Source organism: Hylobates moloch, unplaced genomic scaffold, assembly GCF_009828535.3.
Source record: "Hylobates moloch isolate HMO894 unplaced genomic scaffold, HMol_V3 SCAFFOLD_12, whole genome shotgun sequence".
NCBI classification, from domain to species: domain Eukaryota; kingdom Metazoa; phylum Chordata; class Mammalia; order Primates; family Hylobatidae; genus Hylobates; species Hylobates moloch.
The window spans coordinates 25,569,550-25,597,211 of NW_026652287.1; the positions used below are offsets into that span (position 1 = coordinate 25,569,550).

The 27,662-nt window shown below is 47.6% G+C and overlaps 1 protein-coding gene and 1 non-coding gene across 3 annotated transcripts in view; both read right to left on the minus strand.

Annotated features, from left to right (window-relative positions):
• The window catches only part of ABTB3 (ankyrin repeat and BTB domain containing 3), a 351,655-nt gene that overhangs the window by 267,799 nt on the left and 56,194 nt on the right, over nt 1-27,662 (minus strand). The window lies entirely within an intron of this gene.
• Nucleotides 26,601-26,680, minus strand: LOC116479785 (small nucleolar RNA SNORD74). The gene has a single exon (XR_004251091.1). It is a non-coding gene; the product is annotated as a small nucleolar RNA SNORD74 (small nucleolar RNA).

Here is a 27,662-nt window from a genome sequence, read left to right on the forward strand (position 1 = left end):
TCCGAAAAGACAGACAGCTAAATAAGTCATACGGCTTGCAGACAACCTGGCTGCTGGGGTTACGTAATCACCTCCCCTTGGCTCCCTTTGGTTGGTCTGGTTCTTGGTTTGGCCTTTTTGTGCTTTTGCTTTCTGAGGCTGAGCCTCTACAATAGGCAGAGAAAATATTGCACATGAAAAGGAACCCATTGGGAAACATGGTACAGACAGCCACCTCATTTGTCTCCAGGCTCAGAACCAAACCCCAGGTTTCCATGAGAGCTGGGATGCGGCCAGGAGACAAGTCTTGGTACTACGTGGTCCTGCACGTGAATGTGGACATGGTCATCAGCCTGACACATGTGGGTAGGAGGCAGGGACCGGCCCTTCTCAGATGGCTGGTCGCTCCTCGACAAACTCAGTTAATGCATTTTAATTTGACCAGGGCCGTTCGAAACCAGGCTGCTTAGGGAGGCAGGAAGTAATCAATTCACTGCCAGTCCATTTTCCTCTGGGCACCGAGGAAACCAGCGAAGGGAGATTAGCTTGAGCATAGCTCAGCAGTGAACTGGGTAAAGGTCACTTCACTCAGGTAGCACTCTTGCGGGGGGGTGTAAGTCTCTCTTTGTGTGCTTTGCGTCTCCCTAAATAACAGCCATAACCAATAACAATGGTAACACTGACCACTTACCACATCCCACACACCACGCTCTCAGTACTTCATCTCACTGAATGTTCACACATGGCAGGAAGTAGATCCTATTACAGTTCCCATTTTACAGGTAAGGAGACTTGAGCTAGAAAAGGCGAAATTCAAGCAAATGGCCACATGCACGCAAACAGACACAAATGTCACTGTACCCGCTCAGCAAACATAAGCAAGAATAGAGAAATCATGACTCAGTGTTTCTCAAACCCAGCTGTATATAAGGGTTACCTGAGTACTTGTGAAAAACACAGATTCCTGGGTCCCCACCTCTAGCTACTCAATCAGAAATCCCAGTGGATGTGAGGGATTTTTCTAGGGTAATTTTCACTCTTCAGTGCATTGGTGTGAGACTCGACTCCCCACGTCCCGACCCCATGCAAGATAGGATGCCAGTGTAGCTTGTCTAAGATCGTACAGATCTCAACCCTGGGTCTGTGGTCTCCAGAATCCAGCACTCTTACTGGTTTACTGACTGTACTGATTCTTAGAAGGTATTGCTAAGCCTCTCAGTGGAGAGGCCTGGCAACCTGAGTTGGTCATGAATGCCCCCCAAGCATCTCATCATGGGCCCATGTGAGTATTGATCATATACATATATCGAGTAAGCTAAAATATGTAAAGCAGAAATACCATTTGACTCAGCAATCCCATTACTTAGTATATACCCAAAGGATTATAAATCATTCTACTATAAAGACACATGCACACATATGTTTATTGCAGCACTATTCACAATAGCAAAGACTTAGAACCAACCCAAATGCCCATCAATGATAGATTGGATAAAGAAAATCTGGCATATATACACCATAGAATACTATGCAGCCATAAAAAAGAATGAGTTTGTATCCTTTGCAGGGACATGGATGAAGCTGGAAACCATCATCATCAGCAAACTAACACAGGAACAGAAAACCAAACACCACATGTTCTTACTCATAAGTGGGAGTTGAACAATGAGAACACGTGGACACAGGGAGGGGAACATCACACACCGGGGCCTGTCGGGGTGTCGGGGGCAAGGGGAGGGAGAGCATTAGGACAAACACCTAATGCATGTGGGGCTTAAAACCTAGATGACAGGTTGATAGGTGCAGCAAACCACCATGGCACATGTTTACCTGTGTAACAAACCTGTATATTCTGCACATGTAGCCAGAACTTAAAGTAAAATAAAATAAAATATAAAAAATACGTAAAGCATGTGGGCCAGTGCTGGACACAGAATTGTAGGTGCTATCATAGTAGTAGTAATTGTTATCATCATTTTTTGTCAGGTGATTCCACTCATTCTTTCCGTCAATGAGCTCATGCCCAAAATGAGGGGGAGATGGGTGCCTGGACTCTTCTGCATCCTTGGATCCCCCTGTTACCAAGTGTTCTCCACTCCCAGCCCTGAGTATGAGTCTGGTGTTCAAAGACAGAGGCAGAGCCAGGTTCGAACAATGGAGGGAATGGGTTTGGGGGGTGGGGTGCTGTGCCCCTGCTTGGGGAGCTTCTCAAGATCCTGTTTCCACAGTGTTCCCTGACATCCTTTGTTCATGATCCTAGCAACCATTGTGGCACTGTGTTACTTAAATATCTTCAAAAAGGAATCACTCTTGGAGAATGTGCTCAGTGGGTACCGCTGCATTCCTCTTCTCCAGACAGCTGGGCTTCTGTTTAAAGAAAACCAGTTTTCAAATGCATCCCTTAAACACACAAGCCACCTACTTCCTCTGGTGTTCAAAGACACGGTGGTCCACTCCAGTGATGGAGGAAAAAAATAGCTGTGGTGGACCTGCTTTTGAGAATGTATGTCTGTACATTATACTTCATAGGCAATGTGAGGGATTTTTCTAGGGTAATTTTCACTCTCAGTGCATTGGTGTGAGACTCAACTCCCCCTATCCTGACCCCATGCAAGATAGGATGCCAGTGTAGCTTGTCTAGGGTCGCACAGATCTCAACCCCGGGTCTGTGGTCTCCAGAATCCAGCACTCTTACTGGTTTACTGATTGTACTGATTCTTAGAAGGTATTGCTAAGCCAAACCGTGTTTTGTAAATGGCACACAGCAATTTACTCCGTAAACTTCTTGTTAAATAAGTCTTGTGTAGTGTGAGTTTGGACTCCTGTATAAGATGTGACAGTCATCCACCCCCCTACCTGTCCCCCAGCCCCAGTTTAGCAGGCTCCTAAATTGCTGCTTCATGTGCTGGATTTTAAAGTGAGGTTGAACAGCATGAGAGCCAAGTGCCCATGCAGTGCCCTGGAATTCAAGAGCCACAATGGGAAATAAAGAGACATTTCTGAATGCCCTAGAGCACACACAAATGCTGCTCAAGGGATGTAGCAATATGAAAATGCTGCTTCTCAAAGCGGCCCCAGCAACCGGCAAGCCTGCTACTTCTAGCCTCCTCTTTCCGCTGGAACACACCTGCCCTGCCAATGAGCTTGGAGACTTTAAATCTTTCCCTAAAACTTGCACTGTTGTGTGTCTGTGTTATCTAATCACTGTGGGGACAGGCCCACGGCCATGGTTAAATTGCTCTGAAAAATGACTCTATCGCAGTGAGGATAGGCATGCACCAGGCTTCAGGAAACAAACGTGGGCCTCACGTGCATGCTGCCTCCCAGGGTGGTGTGGCATCTGTCCCTGCTCAATGCATCAGGCTTTCTTTTCCCAGTGGGAGCCCACCCCAGCCCCAACCCAATGCCAGAGCTGTGCAAGGTGGCCAGGCTGTGTAATGGAAAGGTCTGTAATTCACACAAAAGCTAAGAAAGCAACAAAACAGGGCAGAGGAATGAAGGGCCTTCTAAATCCCCCTGCTGTGTGTTCTCATAGCAGCCTGGGCTTTTCTTTTATAGCATTTCCCACAATTATGATTAAGGAATTATTCCTATCCAGGCGAAGAGAAGAAAACAGCTTGGAAAAGACCCACATAAATACCATATGTCAACGCAGCACAGAACGGAGGTGCCGTTACAAGACACTGTGGAAACGATGGGCTATTCAAACCAAGGTATTGGGACCAATGACTTTCCCTAGAGAAGAAAAAAATTAGATTAGACACCCATCTCACACTACACACAAAAAGAAGTTCCAAATGGATGAATGACCTAAACGTGAAACTGAAACACAAACCTCAACGTTATTAGAAGAAAAGAAAGGAGAGTATCTTTACATTGTCAGGTCTTAATCAAGGCAAGAAAATTGTAATCATAAAAGAAAAGATCAATTTGACCATAACAAAATTTTAAACGGTATAACAAAAAGCCCAAGAAACACACCCCATGATAAGCAATACACCCAGAAAGGGCATTTGCAACTTATATAACAGGTAAAGAATCAGTCCAAAAATGTATCAGGAACACACACAGACACACACACACACACAGACAAGCAATCCAATAGAAAAAAATAATGGGTAAAGAATTTGAACAGGTCTTTTACTGAATAGGAGACCCAAATATTCAGAAAACATGGTGTAATGTTCAACACCCTCATGATTAGAGATATGCAGACAAAGACAGGTCTGAGCTCCATTCCACACCCAATCTGTCTGGCAAAAACTAAAAAGTCTAATAATACCAAGCACTGGTGGGAATGTGGAGAAACAAGAACTCTCAGATGTTGCTAATATAAATCAGTGCAAACGGCCTCTTTGGAAAACAGGCCAACACTAGCCAGTCAAGCTGCAAATGTTCACGCCCTGTGATTCAGCAATTCTACTTCTAGGAATACCTCCCACTGGGGCTCCAAGAGGAGGCACAGAAGACGATCCCCACACCTTGCCTGTGAGAGCACAGGTTGGGGGTTGATACAAGCGCACGTAGTGATCAAAATGAATGAGCCAACTCGATGCTTTCACACGGATGGATTTGAAAAACAATATTGGGTGAAAAAATTGAGTTGCAGAATATCACCCATAGTTTGCTCTTTTATAGGTAAATGAAACACACAAAAAATCATCTATGATTTATGAGCACACAGAGACAGCACAACGTAAAGACAGACTGGAAGACTATGACCCAAATTCAAGATCAAGGGCTGCCTGGAGGGAAGGAGGAAGGTCCACAGTGAGTGGCTACCGAGAGGGATTTTGGCTGCAGCTAAAATGTTTTACTTCTTTTATGTGAGAGAATCATGCAAATATGAGAAATTATCAACCTCCGTTAATTCTGGTAGATAGTTTTATATTCTCTGCATTTTTAATTACTGAAAAGGGCATGAGTCCCAAAGCAAATACAATTAAAATTCACCATGCAAAAAAAAAAAAATCATCTGTCACTATTTATTTCGGACCCACCTTCCCTGAGGGCAGGGATTGGGTTTACCTTGTCTTTTGCTACAAATCCAGAGATCAGCACAGGCTGCTGGGTGAATGGATCTTTTTAATGCATTGCCTCATTCAGTCTTCACAACTCCAAGAAGTGTCTCCATTGTACAGATGAGAAAACTGGCTGGGCAAGATTAAACCACTTGCCAGAGCTTTCAAGGCTAGCAGATCTTGAACTTGGGCCTAACTCTACAGACATGGGTAGGTAAAGTTCAGCACAGGCAGGGAAGAAGGTGGGGGCCGAAGCTGTGAGTGGCAGGCATTGTTCTCAAGGCTTTGTATGCATTCACATATGCATTCACTTACAGTACAACCACCATGTGAGGAAAGTATTATTAACGCGCAGAGGACAAAGTGGAGAGGGAGAGGAAGGCTGGGCTGGGTTCTAAAGGGTTTGAAATACAAGGGCTGGGCAAGGCACATTCTCTATTTCCTGTGGGTCCTGCACTTGGCCAAAGGACTTCCCAGGCTTAGGCCAGGAGGGGGCCAGGAGGCAGTCCTGCTGGAGTCAAGACTAACAGCAAATGTGTACTTGGCTCAGCCAGGTCTGTATCTTCAGCGCTCCCTCCCTGCTGTGGACAAGGCCACACAGAGTTCCCATCGAGCCTCCTGTGCTCACCACACTATACTCTGAGTATCTCTGATCACCACCTCTTTGCCCCATACAGGGTTGCTGTGTTGCCTTCTGCCAATTACTCATTTTCTCTGTGCCTTGGCTCCCTCTTGGGCAAAAACGGGAACTTCAGGGACAGAGTGTGAGAGAAGGGAGGCAGCTGATAATGGACAAGACTAGATGGAGGGAAGTGACCACAGCTGGCCTTCACTGGGGGTGGATGGCACTCTTACAGCACCTGGGGAGCGTGGCCAACTTGGGAGTCCATGGACACCACAGAAAGACCCTCTCACTGGGTGGGTGGGAGCAGGGGGTGCACGTGATTGGGAAAATGCTTGGACATGGTTGGAACAGATGGTGCACCTCAAACCCTGCATAGAGTAGATGCTCAAACATGTTTAACAAAACTAGCGTGAAGCTACTGGCTAGGAGTGCACCCAGCACAGGGGAGGGCCCGGGGGGACTCATGGGGGAAATAAGTTGTGTGTCAGGGCCATAGGCAATTCATCTGCATTCATTTCCTCATCTGAGCCTCAGGTGGTCTTAAAGCAGTGAGGCTGCACCCACTGTTACCAGGGAGGCCAAGATCAGCATTAGGAAGTACTAATGAAAGTGCCTAGCCTAGACCCTTTGACGATGTTAGCAGAGGACCTAAATACCAAACCAGGAAACCGAGGCAGAAACACCGGTGTAAGAAACAGGTCAACTCGATGGCAGTGGGGCAGAGAATAAAGCTCAGTATACACGCAGGTGGGTGTTTGGGGCTTCAATCAGGTGAGGACAAAAGGAGCACGTCCTGATGCCACTTGCTGATGAGGGTGAGCAGCTGACCAGCTGCCTTGGTCAGAGACAGGACTAGGCCACGTATGCAGGTGGGCCATGCTCAAGGCTCCATGGAGATACCAGAAGAGAGGGAGAAAAACACAGGTGAGAACAAGGACCCTGGGGAAACCGAAGACATCTGTATAGTGCAGCCACTGCAGGGCTGCCGCTGGCTCTGCTGGGAGTCACAGGCCACCCTGAGGGAATCCCCTGGCCTGCTTCTATTTGCAGAGAGAATAATGTTTTTTGGTGATGATGATCACAATGATGATGATGAGGAGGAAAACAGCTATCATTTACTGAGAGCTTGCTCTGTGCCAGGCATTGTTCTAAATGCTTTATGGTATCAACTTATTTAAATAGCACAACAACCCTATGAGGAAAATATTATCTTGCCAAGGAAGAAACTGAGGCACAAAGAGGTTAAGTAACACAGCTAGTAACTGTTAGAGCTGGGATATGAACTCTGTCATTTGGCTCTAAAGCCTATACTCCTAAGAGTCAGGCTGTAAAAACAGCTCACATTGGAACAGCACTTTAATGTTTACAAAAGCCCATCTGCATTCATTTCCCATTTGAGCCTCAAGTGGTCTTAAAGCAGGGATGCCATACCCACTGTTACCAGAGAGGCCAAGATCAGAATGGACAGAGATTTTGGTGCCAGGAGGAAGTACTAATGAAAGTACCTTTCACTAGGAAGGTTTGCTAAAGGGAATCAAACCTTCCTAATGAGAAAGCCATGTCTTTATAGTTCTTAGTTTGACTCAGAAACTCTCTCATCTATTACTCTGTGACCCTGGGTAAGCTGATTATCTTCTCGAAGGATATTTTCCCCTCTGTCAAATGGGCCAACAAGGGCCATCTCGAAGAACAACTGGAAGAATCATGCAAGATGATGTGTGCACGTTACCTGGGGAAACCTGTTTGGGCAATGATTGATGGGGCTTCAGGAAGCATCCATGTGGAAATTCTTTGCAGGAGGGTTTGATAGAGCAGTTGGTTAAAGACTCTGGCTTTGGAGTTAGTGGTCATGGGTGGGAATCCAAGCACTGCTGTCTGTGCCATCTTAAGAAAGGTTTTTTTTTTGTTTTTTTTTTTAAGACGGAGTCTCACTCTGTCGCCCAGGCTGGAGTGCAGTGGCGCGATCTCGGCTCACTGCAAGCTCCACCTCCTAGATTCACACGCCATTCTCCTGCCTCAGTCTCCCGAGTAGCTGGGACTACAGGTGCCCGCCATCATGCCCGGCTAATTTTTTTGGATTTTTAGTAGAGACAGGGTTTCACGGTCTTAGCCAGGATGGTCTCGATCTCCTGACCTCGTGATCCACCAGCCTCGGCCTCCCAAAGTGCTGGGATTACAGGCGTGACCCACCGCGCCCGGCCTTTATCATTTATTCTACAAACATTTACTGAGAGTCTACTATGACATAGGCACCATGGCAGGTGTGCTTCTGTAAAGTGCGGCGGACCGTGGTGAGGATTGAGTGCCATCACCCCCACGGAGGCCATCACACAGTGCCTGACCGTGGTCAGTGCCACTGGGCAGCTGGCGTAAGTTCTAGAGCTCAGTGCCCATCAGTTACCAGGAACTCTTCGTCTCCTGGTTGCTGTGCAGTGCAGTAGTTGAAGGGAGGCTTTGGATTCCTAAGGATTTTCATTCCCCTGGCTCTCCCTAGCACATCCCCATCCCCACCCCAAAGTGCCTCTGCCTGATACAGGAAACCAGATCCAGAGATCACCTTCCTTCCCAGCTCAGCCTTCCTACTAGAAAGCACACAGCGATTCTTCCCATGACCTCATTAGAAAACTACAAAAGATTTATTTTTAAGACAGGAGGTGATGATTGCAGTTTGCAGAGCAGGGTTCTCGTCCCTGACTGATCACCCCCAAGGCCCCTCAAGGAAGCGTTTCCTGAGTCACCTACGTATAAATCACTGGCTTCTTCAGCGGCGGGTACAGAAGCACCGACAGAGGCCCTGCAGCAGGTGTGGCCTACACGCCTGCCTCCTCCCTTCACCTCACCAGTGATGGTTCTGCTCCAAGACTCACCCTGAAGGAGCAAGCCTGCATCCTTCCCATCCGTCACCTTCCGCAGCCTTCAGCGTGTGTCCACTGTGAGTTTGCAAGGGGAGCTTCCACGGGGCGGGAGAGCTTCCCCAGGTCAGAGAAACTCTTTACAAAATCCCCAGAAAAGATTAATACAGCCTACTGTTTTACTTCATTTTAGTAAACATGTATTAAGTGCCAACTGTGTACACAACACCAGGCTTAGTTCAGCAATGAATGTGATTTCCCACCTCACAGAGACTGCAGTTGTGTAGAGGAGATGGGCTTTCATTGCAAATTAACTGATTGCTACAGAAACATGGAGTCCTATGGAAGGGGAGAACAGAGATGGAATTTGGTCAAAGATAGCCCTTCTGAGGGAGTGAGGCTGACATTGAGCGATTAGTCAAGGCTAGGCTGGCAAAGAGAGGGTCCCACTCTGAAAGACGAGAATGAACAAAGGCTCGGTGATGAGAACGATCTGGGCCCAGACACAGAACAGAATGACCTGCGTGGCTGGAGAAGGTGAATGAGAAGCAGAGGCAGGGAGGGAGAGGCAGGGCTGGATCACATAGTGTCTAGTGGGCCATGGTAAGGAGTCTGGGTTCTAGCTACCTCCCTCTAAGGGGCCTGGGTCAGATCCCCAGGAACAGTTTAGAGAGGGTCCCTGCAAAGGAAGGAGATAAAAACACAAAAGCACTGGGCTCTACTTCCAGGAAAACAGCTTGACAGGCTGGGAGAGCAGGGAAGCCCAAAGAAGCTAGCTCACGGGAGGGACCCTGGCCTGCCGCGATGCCCAGGAAGGCAGGGATGCCCAGATAAAGGGGTCCTCTCCTTGTCATGGTGGGCATTTGTTAAGCACTTACTGTGTGCTCTGCACAGGGCTGGACAGCATCCATTCACTCACAAACAGCCACAGGGTTGTTTTGCCAGTCTGTTTATAGGTGAGAAAACCAGTGCTCAGAGATAGTAAGTAACTTGCCTTCAACTGAACAGCTAACAAGCAGCAGAACCCAGATCTGAAGTTAGAAGATCCAGTTACAGAAGCTGAGCACCCTTTGTTGGTCCCAAGTGTTGCTGAGAAACTAGTGAATGCTATACACCTTCTCCCTAGAAAATGCACACACCCCATCACACACACACATACACATACACCATCACACACAGCTGCAGGAGCCTCGGAGGCCTCTATGAAGCAGAGCCCTGAACCTTGGGCTAAGAATGCCTGGCTAAGGAGCTACTACCCACATGCACACTGGGATTCACGAGATTGACACTCAGGACCTCTGCAGCTGAAACCGTCAAACTAGGTTATTTTCTCATTATATGAAAGGAAGACAGTGGCTTAAATAGAGAAGACCTAGGTTAAAGTCTGGGGTCCACATGTGTGCTCTTAGGGAATTCATTTTGCCTCTCTGAGTCTTGAGGTCTCCACCTGTAGAATTCAGATGATCATTCCCTTACAGTAGATGGGGAGGTGGAAGGATCAAATGTGTTTAAGTGTTAGTCACTGTTATGCTCATTCCCTCTACAAGTGCTCTATGTTTTGGCCAAGCTGGTTTACCCACTCTCTCCCCAAAAAGACCCCCCTTCTAAATCAGCTTCCCTTACAAGAGGTGGTCCGGCCCGATGATTAGGATCCCGACTGTGGTGCCAGAATGCACATAATTGGAATTCAAATCCAGTTCCATCACTTTACACACTGTGTGAACTCACACAACTTACCTAACCCCTCTGTGCCCCAGCTTCTTCATCTATAAAGCGGCAATATTGACGGCACCCAATTCATTGGATTGTCTGAGGGTTCAATAAAATATTTTATTTTTATTTTTGAGACGGAGTCTCGCTCTGTCACCCAGGCTAGAGTGCAGCAGTGCGATCTTGGCTCACTGCAACCTCCATCTCCCAGGTTCAAGTGATTCACCTGCCTCAGCCTCCCAAGTAGCTGGGATTACAGGTACATGCCACCACACCCAGCTAATTTTTGCCTTTGTAATAGAGACGGGGTTTTGCCATGTTGGCCAGGCTAGTCTCGAACTCTTGACCTCAGGTGATCCACCCACTTTGGCCTCCCAAAGTGCTGAGATTACAGGCATGAGCCACCGCACCTGGCCTAGTTCAATGAATTAATTCATGGAAAGTGCTTATAGCCCTGTGAAGCCCATGGTATGTGTTATGTAAGTTAAACTATCACCATTCCTCAGACCTTTTTCCAAATTCCAATCTCTTTTTTTCCAATCATTTTTTAAAATCCCACTTTCTCTGAGGAACAGCCTCCAAGGTCATCAGTCTGTGTCCTCTCCCTCCACCCTCAGTAGTACCATGTCAGCACTAACTAGTATTGTTGGTTTTATCTTTTCCTGTTTACCTGTCTTATCCCTGCAATCAAGTTCTCAGAGGGCAGAAACCAGTACTGACACTGCCTCCTACCTCTTCCTGGAACCTGGTACATCCTCATAATTCAGTGAGTATTTGTTGGCTTGTTTAATAAGAGTTGATTGAAAGTGGCAAGCAGACACAAATGTGTACCACCTTCCCCGAAGAGAGGATGTCATAGAGGAAACAGCATAGGCTTTGGAATCAGGCTAACCTGTCAGAATCCAGGCTCCCTCACTCATAAGCTAGGTGGCCTTGGGCAAGTTATTAAGCATCTAAGGCTATTCTCTCATCCATAAAAGGAAGATAATAATATCTACCTCCTAGGATTGGTGGGAGCATTAAATACAATAAGATACACTATAGGTAAACTGCACAGTAGGTACTTTTTTAAAAAGTCACATAGGTTCATTGCCTATGAGCTGTGTGGAAGGAGAAGTCTCACTGTGGTAGCTGATCTCCGAAGAGGATCCCAAATGGACCACCCCTCTCAGTGCCATGCCCTTGTTTAGTCTCCTCCCACACTGAAATCTAGACAGAACTTTGGCCAGAGAATCAGGTATGGCAGCTTCTGCTTTTGAGCTTTTGGAAGCCCTGAATACCATTTAAGAAGTCCAATTTTTGTGCTGAAAGACCATGCAGAGAGAACACATGGAAAGACATCATGGAAAGGCTTTGGGAAGAGGAAGTGGTTCTCCATCAGAGAAGGAGAATGGACAGACAGATACATACACACACACACACACACACACACACACACACACACACACATGCACATGCCCCAGCATCCCACCTGACCTCACACTTGCAACCATCTTCCACCAAGGCACCAGACATGTCAGGGAGTCATCCTAGATGTCCCAGTCCAGTAGAGCCCCCCAGCTATCTGTAGCCCCAGCTGACATTGTTGGAGCAGAAGAACCACCCAGCTGAGCTCAGTCAACACTCAGAATTTGTGGGATAAGATGGTTGTTGTTTTAAGTTACTATGTTTGGGTTAGTTTCACAGAAATTAATAACCAAAATAGTCATTCTGGACAGGAGTGTTGGAGGAGGCCAAATCCAGAAATTTGAGTTGCCCATGCCAGTTTCAGAACCTCTCGTTGGGCGGCAGAATGTCACTGTGGGGAAGTGTGTAGGCTCAGGTGTCAGACTGTCTGGCTCTATCATTTATAAGCTCTATCATTTATGATCCTTGGGGAGTATTCCTGCTTATACCTCAGTTTTCCTACCTGTAAACTAAGATGATAGTGAGCTTAAATGAGATAAAGCATGCAATATGCCTAGTACGTAAGCATTAAAAATGTTTAGCTATTATGGGGGAGAGACTAGAGGAAGTAAGTGGTTACAGCTTGAGTCACATTGCTTCTTTAAAGGGTTTTTGTTTAATCTTCTAAAATTTCTCAAACATTGTGGCAAATTTGTTGAGGTGAATCTCGTAGCCTCTGGCTCCATTTTCCAAAGTCAAGTATTCAAAATAAGCTTGTGATCTTCGTAGTACAGAGGTGCAGTCCGAATTACCACAGGTTAACACCCACCTGCAACTCATATCTGTTTCTTTGAAAAAGGAAATTAAAAAGTTGAACTCTGATTTTTAATGTTGGTTCACTCCAAAAGGAAAAATGTAAACTTGATGCTTTTCTTCTGAGGAATAGAGAACACAAAATCTGAGCAAACTCATTTGATCTTTGTTAAATTAATGTATCCATGGAAGAGTTGAAGAGGAAACCCTGGCCCCTGATAACCATCACCATCATTACTAACTTGACCATGTTCATTATTCGTCTTTGAGCATTTCCTATGTATAAGACACTGTGCAAACCCTTTACATCTATTAGCAGAGCCCTAGGTCAATTCCGAATACAAAGGGCAGGGAAGCAAGGAACACCCAGCAGAGACCTGCTGGTGCTGTGCAGATGCCACTTGCCAGGCCCCTGCATGGGCCTTTAAGGGCTCCAGGATGGCTGGCCCAGGCCTCCAGCAGGAGGGGAAGAGGGGAGAGGGAGAGAGAGAGGAAGAGGGAAGAAGAAAGCGTGGGAGTAGGAGGGGAATGAGGAGGAAAAGGAAGATGAAGAGGAGGAAGGAAAGACGGAGGAGGAAGAGGGGAGAAGAAGATGAGGAGAAGGGGAGGAAAAGGAGAGGGAAGAGGAGGAGGAAAATGGTAGAAAGAGAAGGAGAAGGAAGCAGGGAGAAAGAGAGGAGAGGAAAAGAAGGAGGAGGCAGATAATAAAGAGTAGAAGGAAGAAGTAGGAAGAGGAGAAGGAAAAAGAAAAGGAGGAGAAGGAAGGAGGAGAAGGAGAAGGAAAGAGAAGGCGGAGAAGGGAGAAAGAAAGAAGAAGGGTCAGGTGCTGCAGCTCATGCCTGTAATCCCAGCACTTTGGGAGTCTGAGGTGGGCAGATCACCTGAGATCAGGAGTTCGAGGCTAGCCTGGGCAACATGGTGAAACCTCATCTCTACTAAAAATACAAAAATTAGCAGGCGTGGTGGCGGGAGCCTATAATCCCAGCTACTCGGAAAGCTGAGGCAGGAGAATCACTTGAACCTGAGAGGCAGAGGTTGCAGTGAGCCAAGATTGTGCCACTGCACTCCAGCCTGGGCAACAGAGTGAGACTCTATCTCAAAAAAAAAAAAAAGAAGAAGAGGAGGAGAAGAAAAGAGAAGGAGAGGAGTAGGAGGAGGGGAAAGAGGAAGATGAGGAGGAGGAGTCTTAACTATTTGGTGGAATAAGGACCAATCTCACGAAAAAGTCAACAAAGCTCCTGTATGAGACGTGCATTTATATTGGTATTAAATTTGAATTAATTGCACAAGTCAAAAACTACCAAGTCCCAGATGGCAGGGGCAGGTGTCCTGGGCTGTTCTGAGGAAGGAGTCACTGCTATGGCCTGGTGGTCTAGGAAGGTCCCAGGGACGAGACGTACTTAACCTAGCATGCCGCCTGGCACAGAGCAGTTGCTTTAAGATACTGTCCAACAAATGAATGAATAAACTCAAAAATGAGACACCTACTCTGCCCCTCTTCTTTGCAGTACCTGGAACACTTGTTACCATATCAATATTACATCTGGTGATTTGTTTAACATCTGTCTTCCCCACTGAACAGTCATCTACAAGCTGGCAAAGACTTTGCCTGGATTGACACTGCTGGGCCCTCAGCACCTAGCTCAGCACTTGACACATAGTAGTCCGTCAACAAAAATTCACTGACTTAGGTATAGGCTGATCAAGGACACCTACTGCCTACTACCAAGAGGGGCAAAAGAGACTTACCCGCAGGAGCAGGCTCAAGGGTGGGGGGAGAATGTTTAAAGTGGATTTAGACCACAGCTGACTTGGCCAGGCACAGTGGCTCATGCCTGTAATCCCAGCACTTTGGGAGGCTGAGGCAGGCGGATCACCTGAGGTTAGGAGTTCGAGACCAGCTTGGGCAACATGGTGAAACCCTGTCTCTACTAAAAATACGAAAATTAGCTGGGCATGGTGGCAGGCGCCTGTAATCCCAGCTACTCAGGAGGCCGAGGTAGGAGAATCACTTGAACCCAGCAGGTGGAGGTTGCGGTGAGCCGAGATCACGCCACTGCACTCTAGCTTGGGCAACAAGAGAGAAATTCTGTCACAAAAAAAAAAAAAAAAAAAAAAAAGAATGTAGCTGACTGTCTGATCCACACCATCTTCTTGCAAGCGTGCACACACACACACACACTTTCCATTTCCTTCGACTTCTCAGCCTCCCACCCAGGGAAGCCCAGGCCGCTGTGACCTATCAAGGACATCACCATGACATGACATAATTAGAAAGCTATGTGTGGCAGCTGCAAGAAAAGGATGTAACACAGAAAGGCTGAACAAGACCAAGCAGCCAGCCGCTCAGGGACACCCACCCTGGTGTGCTCTATAACAAAGGCCAACGGAATGATCAGTCAGGGCTGTGGGCTCACTAGGCACAGGCTGACTCAGGACAGAATGGGGAGCAGATACTCTTTTAACTCTAGAAAAGTCACACAAAATCCCTACAGATCCTGAGATGCTTCCTCCAGGCCAATGTCATTATCTCACTGGTAATAAAACACCTCCCTTCTGTTGACTGCTTTACATTTATAAAGGGCCTTTATCTACGTAATCTCATTTGAAGAGTCATTCTGTAACAAAAATTTTTGAGCATATACTATACACCAAGCTCTGTGCTATGCACTGGGGATACAGCTACAGACAAGACAGCAAGATGTCTGCCCTCGCTGGGGCATGTAAGGATGGTTATTTGTCAAGAATCCCACAAGCAAATATCAACTGACAACTGATTCATGACAAGGGAGAAGAATGTAATCTTCTGTAGTCCTATCAGAGTGGAAACCGTGAACTAGCCTAGTTAGGCAGGTAGGATGATTGATTGAGGCCTGAAGGAGGAATGGAGTCTACTAGGTAAAAGGTAGAGAGGTGGGGAAGAGTATTCCAGCAGAGGTAAGTGCCAGTGCAAAGGCCCTGAGGCAGGAGAGAACAGCTGTGAGGGATGGAAATAAGGTAAGTCTAGTAAGGCTTCATTTTCACAGACGAGGAACTAAAACCCAGAGAACCCTGGGTCAAGGTCACACAACGGGAGCTGGAGCAGAACTCAGACTTCTCACTCAAACCCTGATTTTGTGCAACTCCACAGAATCCTCGAAGTTCCAGGGTTCCCTTTCCCAGGCCTGCTGTGGTCCTGGCTCAGGCCAGGATGGGCACGTCAGTGAGGATGGCAGGAGGTTGGGGGCAGGGCTGTTCTCACATGGTCTTCCAGGCCAGCGAGGAGCAGGAAATGCCAGAGAACGCCCATTCTCATAAGATTGCCCAACTTGAGTCAGGGCTTGGGGGGGTGCACGTAGCTGTTGGGCCCCATAAGCCATCATACTGGCAGAGCTGCTGTGATTGGCAGCTCCAGGGGGCCTGGGCAAGGACCTAGGTGGGAGCTTTTCCAAGGAACATCTCAGCCCTGCCAGGCAGAGCACTGCTGAGTCAGCAAGCACCACACCTCGGGAAGGTTTCTCGGAACCTCACCCCAGCCAGCAGGAAGGAAGGACAGGCCACCCCCAACCCTGACGATGCCAGTTAAGTCAGCCTGTCATCAATTACAATCAAGTAACTAATATTTGTCATGTAATGGGAGACCACACCAGGCACTGCTCTCAGCAGGCAATGCAAAGGTGTGTAAGTCAGCAGTTTGTCACCCTTGGGTGTGTTGACTTACACACCTTTGCATTGCCTGCTTAGAGCAGATCCCAACACCTTGTTTATTTTCATCACAGCACTCATCACTGCTGGAAAGTATTCCAAGTGTTGACTTGTCTATGTCCAGCCCACAAGAAGGCAAACTCCATGAGGACAGAGCCTGTTTGTGTCTGTCTTCTCACTGCTGCATCCCCAGCACCTGTCACTTACTCAATACTTAAATGTGGGATGAGGAGACAATAAAAAGAATGATGAATGGCTGCCTTCGAGGAAAGAAGACGCTAGATCGGGCTTATTTTCATTGCTCAGTGAGTGGGCATCAGAGTCTAAATCCAGTCCAGGGAGAAGTGCTGAACTAAGCCCTACTATGAGGACGGGCAGAAGTGCAAGCAATCAACAGATACGCAGAAGAAAAAGCTACATGACATGGTGTGGCGGGGCTGAGAATGCCAGAAAGTCCAAGCTATCGCCTTGGTTTCTGGTTATAACCCCTGATTCCAGAGTGATCTTTATAAAATGGCTCAGTCAGCAATGGCTCCTGCAGTGGAGGCTGTAGGGCTTCCTTGCAAGCCTTGCCAGCAGGTTCAAGGGCCTCCTGCTGAGTCTCTTCCCAGGAACTGCTGAGCCTAAGGAAGGCATCTCTCAAGGTCACACCCGCTCCTGGGGCAGCTGTATCCAATGACTAGTTGGTGTGGGAGTACAAAGACCTGACCCCCTTGTCTGGACTGGGGACAACTCTGGAGAGCTATTCCCAGGGGATGTACTGAGGCCTCTGTTGTGAGTATATCACAGCTCAACTTCTCTCTCTGTCCAGTTCTGCATCCCTGAGTTAACCCCAAGGACAATCCCCAATAAGTTTCCTTCAGGCACCTCTTAGAGTCTCTTTTCCAGGAAATTCAACCTACGACACCTGCCAAGATGCACTTAGGGAACAAAGAAACCCAACCAGGGTCTCCATTCTGGGCCAGTGACACTGGCTCTCTCAGTTAACCTATTTTTCCTTCTGCTGATATTTGAGGAGGCTTCTTGCTCCTCGTTAGAAATGGTCACATGCTGGTTAAGGACATTGTTGGCTGTGGAGCCAGGCTGCTTGAGTTGGAACCCCAGCCACACCCCCTCCTAGCTACATGGCCCTAAGCAGGTCTTTTCTGCTTCCTTATTTGTAAAATTGGTTTCTACCTCCCTGGATGTTGAGAATCACACATATCAATACATAGGAAATCTTTGGAACATGACTTGGTCCCAGACATGTGAGTTCTCAGCTACTGCCATTTTTGCAAGGAGCACGCTTGTTTCCTCACTCCCATAGAGACTGCAGGTGTGTGGGTCTGGAGCCCAGCATGCTCAGCACACCTGGGCCTGATGCTCATTACTGGGTGGATGGATAGGTGGATGCCTGCACACCTGGGCACTTGGAGCCATGCTTGGATGGGTGCTCTCTTGCTGTTCTATCTTACACAGCCCCCTGGAAGCTTTCACAATGAAAGGCCCTGAGCAGATTGAAGACCCTGTGATTATCTGAACTGTCTGCAATTTGCTTATCACTAATACAGTTCACCTGGGGACACACCATTTCCATAAATCAGCCAATCACAATAGGCCCACCCAGGCAAAGCATAAAGATGACAATAATAATCATGTGTATTTATGCAGTGCCTTTGTTCTGCAAAGCTCCAAACAGTCGACAATCATTATCTCATTAATCCTGCAGCCATCTCTGAAAGGTAGGCAGAGAACAGGTGCCTGTCCCCTTGAATAGGCAGGAAAGCAACACTGATAATAACTGCGAACACTTATTGACCACTTACTATGTGCTGGACTCTATTTAAGGGCTTTATAAATGTTAACTCACTTAGAACTCTGTAAGGTAGTTGCTATGGTTATCCTCATTTTACAGAAGAGAAAACCAGAATCTAGAGAGGTTAAGGAATCTACCCAGGGTCACCTGGCTGGCAAGGAGTGGAAGCAGGATTCCACCCCAGGCAGCCTGTCTCTGGGACCTTCTGGCTTCACCTCTACACCAGGCTACCTCTCAAAATGCGGCACACACGCAGACCACAGAGGCAAACACTAAAGGCAGGACTGTGGGTGGAAGGCACCGAGTGGTCTCTGGCCAGCCATGCATGCAGGGCAAATGGGTAAGGCCTATAGGCCTGGCTTCTGGAGTGGGTCTGCACCCTAAATGTGGTACTCATTGGCTGGCCAATCTTGCCCCAAAACGAAGAGCTGCAAAGTAAGCCGCTGCAGTCATTTGGCTCTTAGCTGGAATGATCCTCAGAGTGGGCCTTGACATGGTGTCGGGGAGAATGTAAGGGAACTAGAAGCAATGAAGGGCGAAAGTGCCATTGAGGAGGTGAGGGGACACAGCAGGGGCACCGACAAGCCCATTTTCTTCTTCATGTCAAGGACCCTCCTACCCTGCAATGAGTCCAGGCAGCAGCTACGAGGATTTTTTTTTTTTTTTTAATTATTATACTTTAAGTTCTAGGGTACATGTGTAGAACATGCAGGTTTGCTACATAGGTATACACGTGCCATGGTGGTTTGCTGCACCCATCAACCCATCATCTACATTAGGTATCTCTCCTAATGCTATCCCTCCCCTAGCCCTCTACCCCCCAAACAGGCCCCGGTGTGTGATGTTCCCCTCCCTGTGTCCATGTGTTCTCATTGTTCAACTCCCACTTATGAGTGAGGACATGCAGTGTTTGGTTTTCTGTTCGTTAGTTTGCTGAGAATGATGGTTTCCAGCTTCATCTATGTCCCTGCAAAGGACATGAACTCATCCTTTTTTATGGCTGAACTCTATCATCTCAGCCCAAAATCTCCTTAAGCTGATAAGCAAGTTCAGCAAAGTCTCAGGATACAAAATAAATGTGCAAAAATCACAAGCATTCCTATACACCAATAATAGACAAACAGAGAGCAAAATCAAGAGTAAACTCCCATTCACAATTGCTACAAAGAGGATCTTTTAAAAAGGAGCCCTTTTTAAAAGGATCTTTTAAAAAAAATCCCACCACACGTAGAAACCTCTAGTGGTTTTGCACCCAAACCCCTTCCCTTGACAGACAAGCCCTGTGTGCCAGGTCCTGGCCCATCTCTCCTAAAGCCTCCCTCCCCTGGGCCCACTATATGGCAAACACACTTATTCTTGCAGGCCTTCGAAAGCATCCAAACTCATTCCTAGTAAGTCGCCTCCTCCAGGGGGCCCTTATGGAATGCCCAACCTGAGGGAGTCCCATCACCTTTATACATCCCCACTCTAATTCTCTTCTTGGTCTTATTGCTGGCTGATTTGTTCTTGTTAATTTATTTCTTCATTTATTGTTTTCTTCTGCCCTAATTAGAATGCAAGCTCCATGGTTTAGGTATGATTTGGTCACAACTGTATCTCCAGCCTGGAGACCACAGGGGGCTCAATAAACATTTGTTGAATGAATTATAATAAATTGCACATATAGAGTAGTTATTACATGCCAAGAGCTATCTCTGCGATTTACATAAATTAGCTCATTTAATCCTCCCAATGCCCTGCTGAGGCTGATCCTATTATCATCCCCATTTTACAGCTGAGGGAGCTGAGGCCGGAGAGGTTAAATAACTGCAAAGTCACACAGCTGACGAATAACACAGCCAGGATGCAAATCCAGAGGTCTGGCGTCTTAGTCCATGCTCCACACACCACACCATGCTGCAGTCGGAATGGTTCCCCCTGCCCTTAGGATACAGCCCCAACTCCTGAAGACAATGTGGAAGCGTTTGATGAACAGATCTAATCTTCTTTCCAGCCTCATCCGTTGCCATTAATTCCCTGACACAGCCCAGCCCTGAGGAAGACGCTGCCCTCTCTAGTCTCTTGCCATCTGCCCTTGCTGTTCCTACCTGGAGCTCTCCTCTTTCTTGGCCAACTCCTTCCTCAGCCTTTGGGTGCCAGTGTAGGCAGCCCTTCATTAGGAAGCCCCTTTGCATACCTCAGGCTGGATCAGATGCCCGCTTGGCATCCCCAGATTACTCTGCACTTGCCCTAACCCTTTACACAGCCCACTCTTGTGGGGCATGTGTGTTCACCTGTCTGCAGAGGCTCCACACCCATTCATTTGTTTCAGCAAGTACTTAGCACATGCCCCTGAGTGCCCAGCCTGCACTTCTAGGTGCTGGGGAGACAGTAGTGGGCAAACCCAAGTCTCCACCTATGCAGAGCTACCTTTCTAGTAGAGGAAACAGACCATAAACAAAAATGCAATATAGTATCAGGGAGAATGATGAAGACAAAGGCAGGATAGAGGAAAAGAGAGTAATGATGCGGGGTGGGTAGTGTAGACAGAATGGTCAGGAACAGCTATGCATTCACTAAACCGGTGGTCTCCGAACAGTTTTGATCACACATCCCTATCATTCTTATATATACCTCTCTGATATGTGACTATATATTTAATTATAGATTATACCAAACCTATAACTGAATATATAGTATAATATTAGAGACGTATACATAGCATATATAACATTGTATATAATATACTGCTGTACTACTATATCATATAGCTCATTATAAAATATACATGAAGTATATAAATACTAAAAGGATGAGAAAAAATGTTCTAGAACATTCTTCTTGCCCTTTTGTGCACATTCACGCATGTACCCTGTTTTGGAGACTATTGTGACAGAATGGCAGCTCAGCTCAGGGTTAAAAAGAAAAATGCAGACAAAGAAACAAAGCCATTCCCTGATCCTTGCTAATTACACTCAGCAGGCACCCCGAAATAATTTGTCAAATGACTCAGCATGGGGTTCAGTAGATGCTAGGTAAATCAGCCTTAGACAGATCATTTCCTAATTCTTGGTGTCAGTTTCCCCATCTGTAAATACAGGGCATGGTCCTCCTTGAGACCACACAGAAACAAAAACCTAGGTTCAGGCTCACTCAGCCTGTTCCCTGACCAAGAAGGGGCCAACTCAGTCATGTTGGGACATGCAACCAAGTTCTGGTGTGGGCGGGGCTTTCATCTGCTGGCTTTTTATTGATTTTTACTGGTTTACATGGAAGGAAAAGAATGCAAACAAAGAAACAAAGGCACTCCATCCCTAATCCCAGCAAATTATACAGAGATTCAGGAGAGTAATGAAAACCATAAAGCATGCTCTGAAATAAGAGCTCCCAATCTTCCATAATCTTTGGTGATAAAATGCAAAGCAGCAGGCTAGTGACACCCATTCATAAATACTGGGTCTGTTTACCAGTGCTCAGTTCAGGACACATTTGCTGGTGCTGAGAACCTTTACTGCTGTACTGTACCCCAGGAATTAAGGGCAGGTCTTTTAAGGGTCACAGATGAATCACAGCATCGTGCAATGTCAGGGCTGCAAGGGGCCTGAGAATCTGTTCTGCTGGAAGGTGGATAGATGGCTGCAGATCTGCTTTCCTTCTGAACTGCAGCCAGACACAACACTGTGAGGTGTTAGGGTGAATATAAGCCCATTGTTCAGTTAAGGAACTTGAGCCCAGAGAAATCAACCTGTTCCAGAGACATGGAGCAAGGAGTGGAGCCGAGATTCAAAGCTAAGGCTTCCTGGCAGCTTGTCCAACTGACCCTTGTTCTTCTGGAGGGCTCTGTAAGCTCCTCAAGGCTGAGTCAGTCTTTGTCATCTCTCTGTTTCCAACTGTCCCAGCACTAGGCTTTGCTGGCAGTGGGTAATGATTACTATTGAGGAAGGAAGAAAAGAAATGAGAGAGGATGGGATGTGGAGGATATTCAATTTGTGGCTGGTGTATTGGTCCATTTTCATACTGCTATGAAGAAATACCTGAGACTGGGTAATTTATAAAGAAAAGGAGGTTTAATGGATTCACAGTTCCACATGGCTAGGGAGGCCTCACAATCATGGTGGAAGGTGAAGGAGGAGCAAAGGCACTTCTTACATGGCGGCAGGCAAGAGAGTGTGTGCAGGGAAACTGCCCTTTATAAAACCATCAGATCTCGTGAGACTTCTTCTCTATCACAAGAACAGCATGGGAAAAACCCACCCCCATGATTCAATTACCTCCCACCAGGTACCTCCCATGACACGTGGGGATTATGGGAGCTACAATTCAAGATGAGATTTAGGTGGGGACACAGACAAACCCTATCAGCTGGTCTACTAACACCAAGAGCAATGCCAACAACCAGAACCATTTATGGAGCCCTTACTCTGCACCAGATGGAGCAATGAGTGCTTTAAATGCAATGTCTCACCTACTTTTCCAGCAATCCTATGGGAGTTTACTATTATCCCATTTATATAGAAGGGCAAAGGGAGGCTCAGAGAGGTTCAGTAAATTGCCTAAGGTCATTCAGCAGGTACATGGTAAGTTCAGGATGTCAACTTTGATGGCTCTGGTGCTTAACCACTACCCCACACTGCCTGCTGCTGTGAGCAAAAATCAGGCTTCTTAAATTCCTTCTGGCACCATCTGTTACTCTGTGCTACAAAAGCAGGCGTGGCTTTCACATCAGATGCAGGCAGAATCCCAGTGACTCCTATTTTACAGCCTCTTAGGGAACCCCAATGCTTGTCCACAGGGCATGGCATGCAGCCAAACACCCATCAGGGGACATTTTCACAAGTGACAGAAGATCCATTCTTAGTCCCAAAGGCAGAGGTAGCCAGCACAGCTGTAGGTTTGGGCATGAACAGTCAGGACGTGTTGTGATAAGGGAAACAGGGAAGGCGAGCCAGTGTGTGGAGGACCAGACAGCTCAAGGGGAATGAGGGCCTGTAAGGGGACAAGGTGAGAGCCAAAAATATGAACAGGTGGGCTTCTCCAGGTAGAGGGGGACTAAGAGGATGGGGCGCATTGTTGGACAGTCCTAGCTCCCCTACTTACTTGCTATAAGACCTTGGACAAATTACCTATGCTCCCAGAGCCTCAGATCCTCGTCTATAAAATAGGAGAGTATCTGCCTTATAGAGTTGTTATAAGGATGAAATACCATAGTGTACATAAATTGCTTTAAGCGCAGGTCCTGGCATATGGTGAGTGCTCAATAATTAATAGCAATTTGTGGTGGCAGTGGTGCAGTCATTGCCAAATGATGTGCAAAGTAAGGGGATGAGCAGGGAAGATGCCAGGAGGAAGCAAACCCATCATCCCCCAATATTTAAGTGACTTGAGGTTAAGAGACCCTGTCTGCCTATAGCCAAGCCAAAGAAAGTGGTTAAGGGACATGCCCAAGGTTGAGTCACAAGTGTTTTCTGGACAGGGACCACAGCTGAATCATCTAATATTCCAGCCCTTGGCATTGGCTTTGCACAAAGGGAGCACTCCACCGGTGTTTGTGAAATTTACACATGACTTGGTCTCCCGAAGTCTATAATGAGATTATGTTCCCCATTTTTTCGCTTTGCTTGGTTCCCTTTTACTTCCCTACCAGATGATTCACTTATCTTCTTCCCACATTTCTTGAGCATCAAGTGTGGGTTGTGGTCCTTCTGGAAACTACGAGGGGATTAAAACAAGTCCAGAATGGGGCTGTCATTGAAGCAACCAGACTTAAACATTATTTGGCCACATCCTACTGCCTTTATTACATTTGGCCACATCCCACTGCCTTCCCAAAACAAGGTCTTCCTCTTGGCTGTGGGAGCTGTGTGCAATGGTAATCCCATTTCTGCCTTTCTCATTCCCAAACCATCCGTCTTCAACAGGCATTTGCCAGAAATGACCATGGTGTGTGTTTACAGTAGCTCAGCAAAGAGTTATTCGTCTAACCAGAAAACATCACAACTCAGAACCACAATGAGGAGCTAGACTGACAGTCACCTCAAAGCACATGGTCACCTCCAGCACATGGGGCCCTCTAAGACCCACAGGGATCCAGGGGAGATGTCCCTGAGGCAAGTTGGGGTCCCCAAGAAGCAAATAAGGAGATAGAGATGAGCATAAAAGGAGTATACATGGGACACACACACACACACACACACACACACACACACACACACACTCTTGCTCTCTCTCTCTCTCTCTCAAGGAAGTCTTCTTTGGCTCAACCCCAGTGGCAGGGAAGGGTGAGAAGCAAAACTGGACAGAGGGAGAAGTGAGACTGTGATGCAGTCTCAACAGAGGCCTCAGGCCATTCTAGTGGGTGTTAGCAAGCTAGGATGATGCTTCAGCGCTGTCCTAAATTGGTGCGTGGGGGCTGGGCTTTTATACCCCTACATCAATCAGTTCCTGGACACGGGCTGCCTAGGGAGAGGGGTGAGACTTTGGCCCAGAAGCTCTCTCAAACAAGGTCAACTTCCAAAGGGGACTGAAAGCTGAGAGCTGTGCCAGCAGCACTCCCCTCAGCTGCGGGGGAGGCCCTTCAGTCCTGAAGGGGTATCTGAGCAGTGCATCTCCATGTCCAAGACAGTCCAGGTAGTAGCCACTGACTCTTTTTCTTCGTTGAAAAGCAGAAAAACACACAGCAGGGGTGAGATGTCGGGCTCTGGACTCAGACGGGCCTGGGCTCAAATGGAGAATCTGCCCCTTATACCTCTGGGCCCCTCACCTGAACAACAGGGCTGCTGAGAGCACCTCGCACATTCAGCGCGAGGGTTGTAGGGTTGAATAAAACAGCATGTGTACCTGGCATATAGTAATCACTCAATAAAAGGCAGCTCTGATCATTATTACATAACTCAGAATGAAGGAGAAAATTGTTTGCTCTGGGCCATAGCAGTAGTATTTGTTTCTCGGTGCTGAGAACCTATACTGCTGTATTGCAACCCGGGAGTTAAGGGCAGGTCTTTTAAGGGTCACAGATGAATCACAGCATCGTGCAATGTCAGGGCTGCAAGGGGCCTGAGAATCTGTTCTGCTGGAAGGTGGATAGATGGCTGCAGGTCTGCTTTCCTTCTGAACTGCAGCCAGACACAACACTGTGAGGTGTTAGGGTGAATATAAGCCTAGTGTTCAGTTAAGGAACTTGAGCCCAGAGAAATCAACCTGTTCCAGAGACATGGAGCAAGGAGTTTGCAGCATAAATGCAAATTCATTCATTCATCCATTCATCAAATATATACTCAAGGCCTACAATTATGTGCTGGGAACAGTTCTGGGGACCAGAGACTCAGTGGTGACAAAACAGAGAAAGCCTGGCCCTCCTGGAGTTGAGTGAAACAAAAGAAGCAAACATGTTTGTAACACACACCCTGTGAAGGAAAATATGGCCAGATGAGATGACAGAAGGGGATGGCTGGGGCACAGGGTGGTGAGGGAGGGAGAGGAGGGCATCAGATACCAGACAGAAGTGAGGACGGGGGCCATGGGGTTGTCTAGGGGACACCATCCTGGTAGAAGGAACCGCAAGGGCAAAAGCTGAAGCTGAGAGTTGCTGGTTTTATTCAAGGAACAGCAAAAAGGGCCCTGGGCCTGGAGAGTGACAAATAAGAGATGGTGCACGGGGAAGTGGGCCGGAAAAGCAGCCCAGGCCAGGCAGGATGGTACACAGCCTCAGTCGAGGCAGGAACCCTGGATTCGACTCCCAAGGTGATGGGAGGGAAGCCTCTGCAGGTTTGAATAGCAGACACCGCTGAAGGGTATAGGATTCCAAGGGCAGGAAGAGAAGTCCCTAAAGAACAATTGTCCACCTCGGAAGAGGGCAGTGGAGGTGGAAGGGAGGGGATCACAGAAACCAAGTGGTAAGGAACCTCAGAGACCATCTGGCCCAGGTCTCGCCTCCAGCAGCTAAGTAATGAACATCACTGTGCTACAGACCAGGAACCTAAGCCCAGAGACTTCGAGCTACCTGCTAAGGGCTCCGCAGCCAGTGGGAGATAGAAGGGCACCAGGCCCCTGGTCTTCTCCCCTGGAGGTGCCCCAGTGGCCTACGGGGAGGAGAGGGCTTTGGTTTTGTTGCTGTTGTTTCTGCTATCATTTTATTTATTTTTACTTATGATGATGATGATGATGATTTCTGAGACCAGGTCTCACTCTGGTCCTTCAAGCTAGAGTGCAGTGGCACAATCTTGGCTCACTGCAGCCTTGATCTCCCAGGCTAAGATGATCCTCCCACCTCAGCCTCCTGGGTAGCCAGGATCACAGGCACATGTCACCACACCTGGCTAATGTTTTGTATTTTTAGTAGAGACAAGGCCTCGCCATGTTGCCCGGGCTGGTCTCAAACTTCTGGGCTCAAGTGATCCTCCCACCTCAGCCTCCCAAGGTGCTGGGATTACAGACGTGAGCCACGGCACCCAGCCACTACTGTTATTTTAAAGGGAACCCCTAACACTTAACACCTTAGTGTTTCCATTTCAGGGAGGTTCCTCAGTCCAGGAATCTGCTTGCTAAATATTTTCTCTGTGTGTTGCGTGACCAGAGGAGGCCAAAAAGACTTAACCTTTTCCCAAAGCCAGCTACTTCCTCCATCCCAAAGCATTCATTCAGGGCCCAAGAGAAAACAGTCAAAGATCTCAGGTGAGTTTGGGTACCAGAGCATGAGGAAAGATGAAATTATTCACTGTAGAGGAAAGCTACTCCTAAATGGTTTTTCGATTAGCTTATTTTTTCCATCAGAGCCGTTGGCATTCATCAACACTCTCAGATGTCCCTACCAACACAGGCTTCCTCAAAGGCTGTTCCTCAATGTTTCAGCTGGGTGGTGCCTGTAGGAAAAAATATGAGAAGATTCAGGGCCCATAAACAGAGAAGCCACTAGCTTGAAGCAATCTTCCTCTGCTCGGGCCCAGAAAGCAAATGCTCCCCTGGGGTTCGCTTTACGTATATAAAGCATCACTTTCAGCAGGACAGCCAAGAATCCTGGTCCCAGCGGGTTGGGTGGGGCTACGGAGCTCACTTTGAAAAGTCCAGGAAGGATGAAAGCACTCAGGAAAAGGGCCTCCCCTGGCTCCAAAGTGCAAGATTTGAAAAGCCAACTTTGAACTTGGTGTGGGAGGGTCCCAGCCTGGGAGGGGGACATGGGGAGAGAGGAGTGAGCCGGCCTCAAACCCAGCCTCGAAGGGCAGGTGAGAGATCCTGCCCAGCAGGAAACGGGAAATGTAGGTTAGACAACTAGGGCAGTTCTGAAGCCGGAACTGTGCCTGTTGCGAAGTCAGGCAGGGGCTGTAAGATGTAGGAAGTAGAAAAACGAAAGGACCCAGCAGACCTCAAAGCCTCCGATTTGGAAAACAGAGCAGAGGGGAGAACAAAGAAGTGCTCTGACCAGGCAGGAGGGTACGGGGCACCGAGGCAGACGAAGGGGAGGCTGCGGCTGCCCCCAGCCCCCTTCCTTGACCACTCCCTCTGCAGGCAACGGGGCTGATGATCCCAGAGCCCTCCCACCATGGAGACTCGGTGGGCTCACTCTGGGAGGGCTCACCCAGGCCTCTGCCCAGGACCCACACTAACAATTCCACCGGAAAGTCCTCTCCGCCTCCCACGTGTCCCGAGCTGTCTGCGCAGACTCCACTCCAGCACTGATCCTGTCTGATTTTATTTGCTGGGCTGTGCATTCAGTTCCCCCACAAGTATTTACTGAGCATGAATGGAAGGCACCGGGCTAGGGAAAGCGCAGGATGCTGAGTTATGGGGCCACCCCTCTCTCCAGGGAAGAGAAAGTGCCAGGT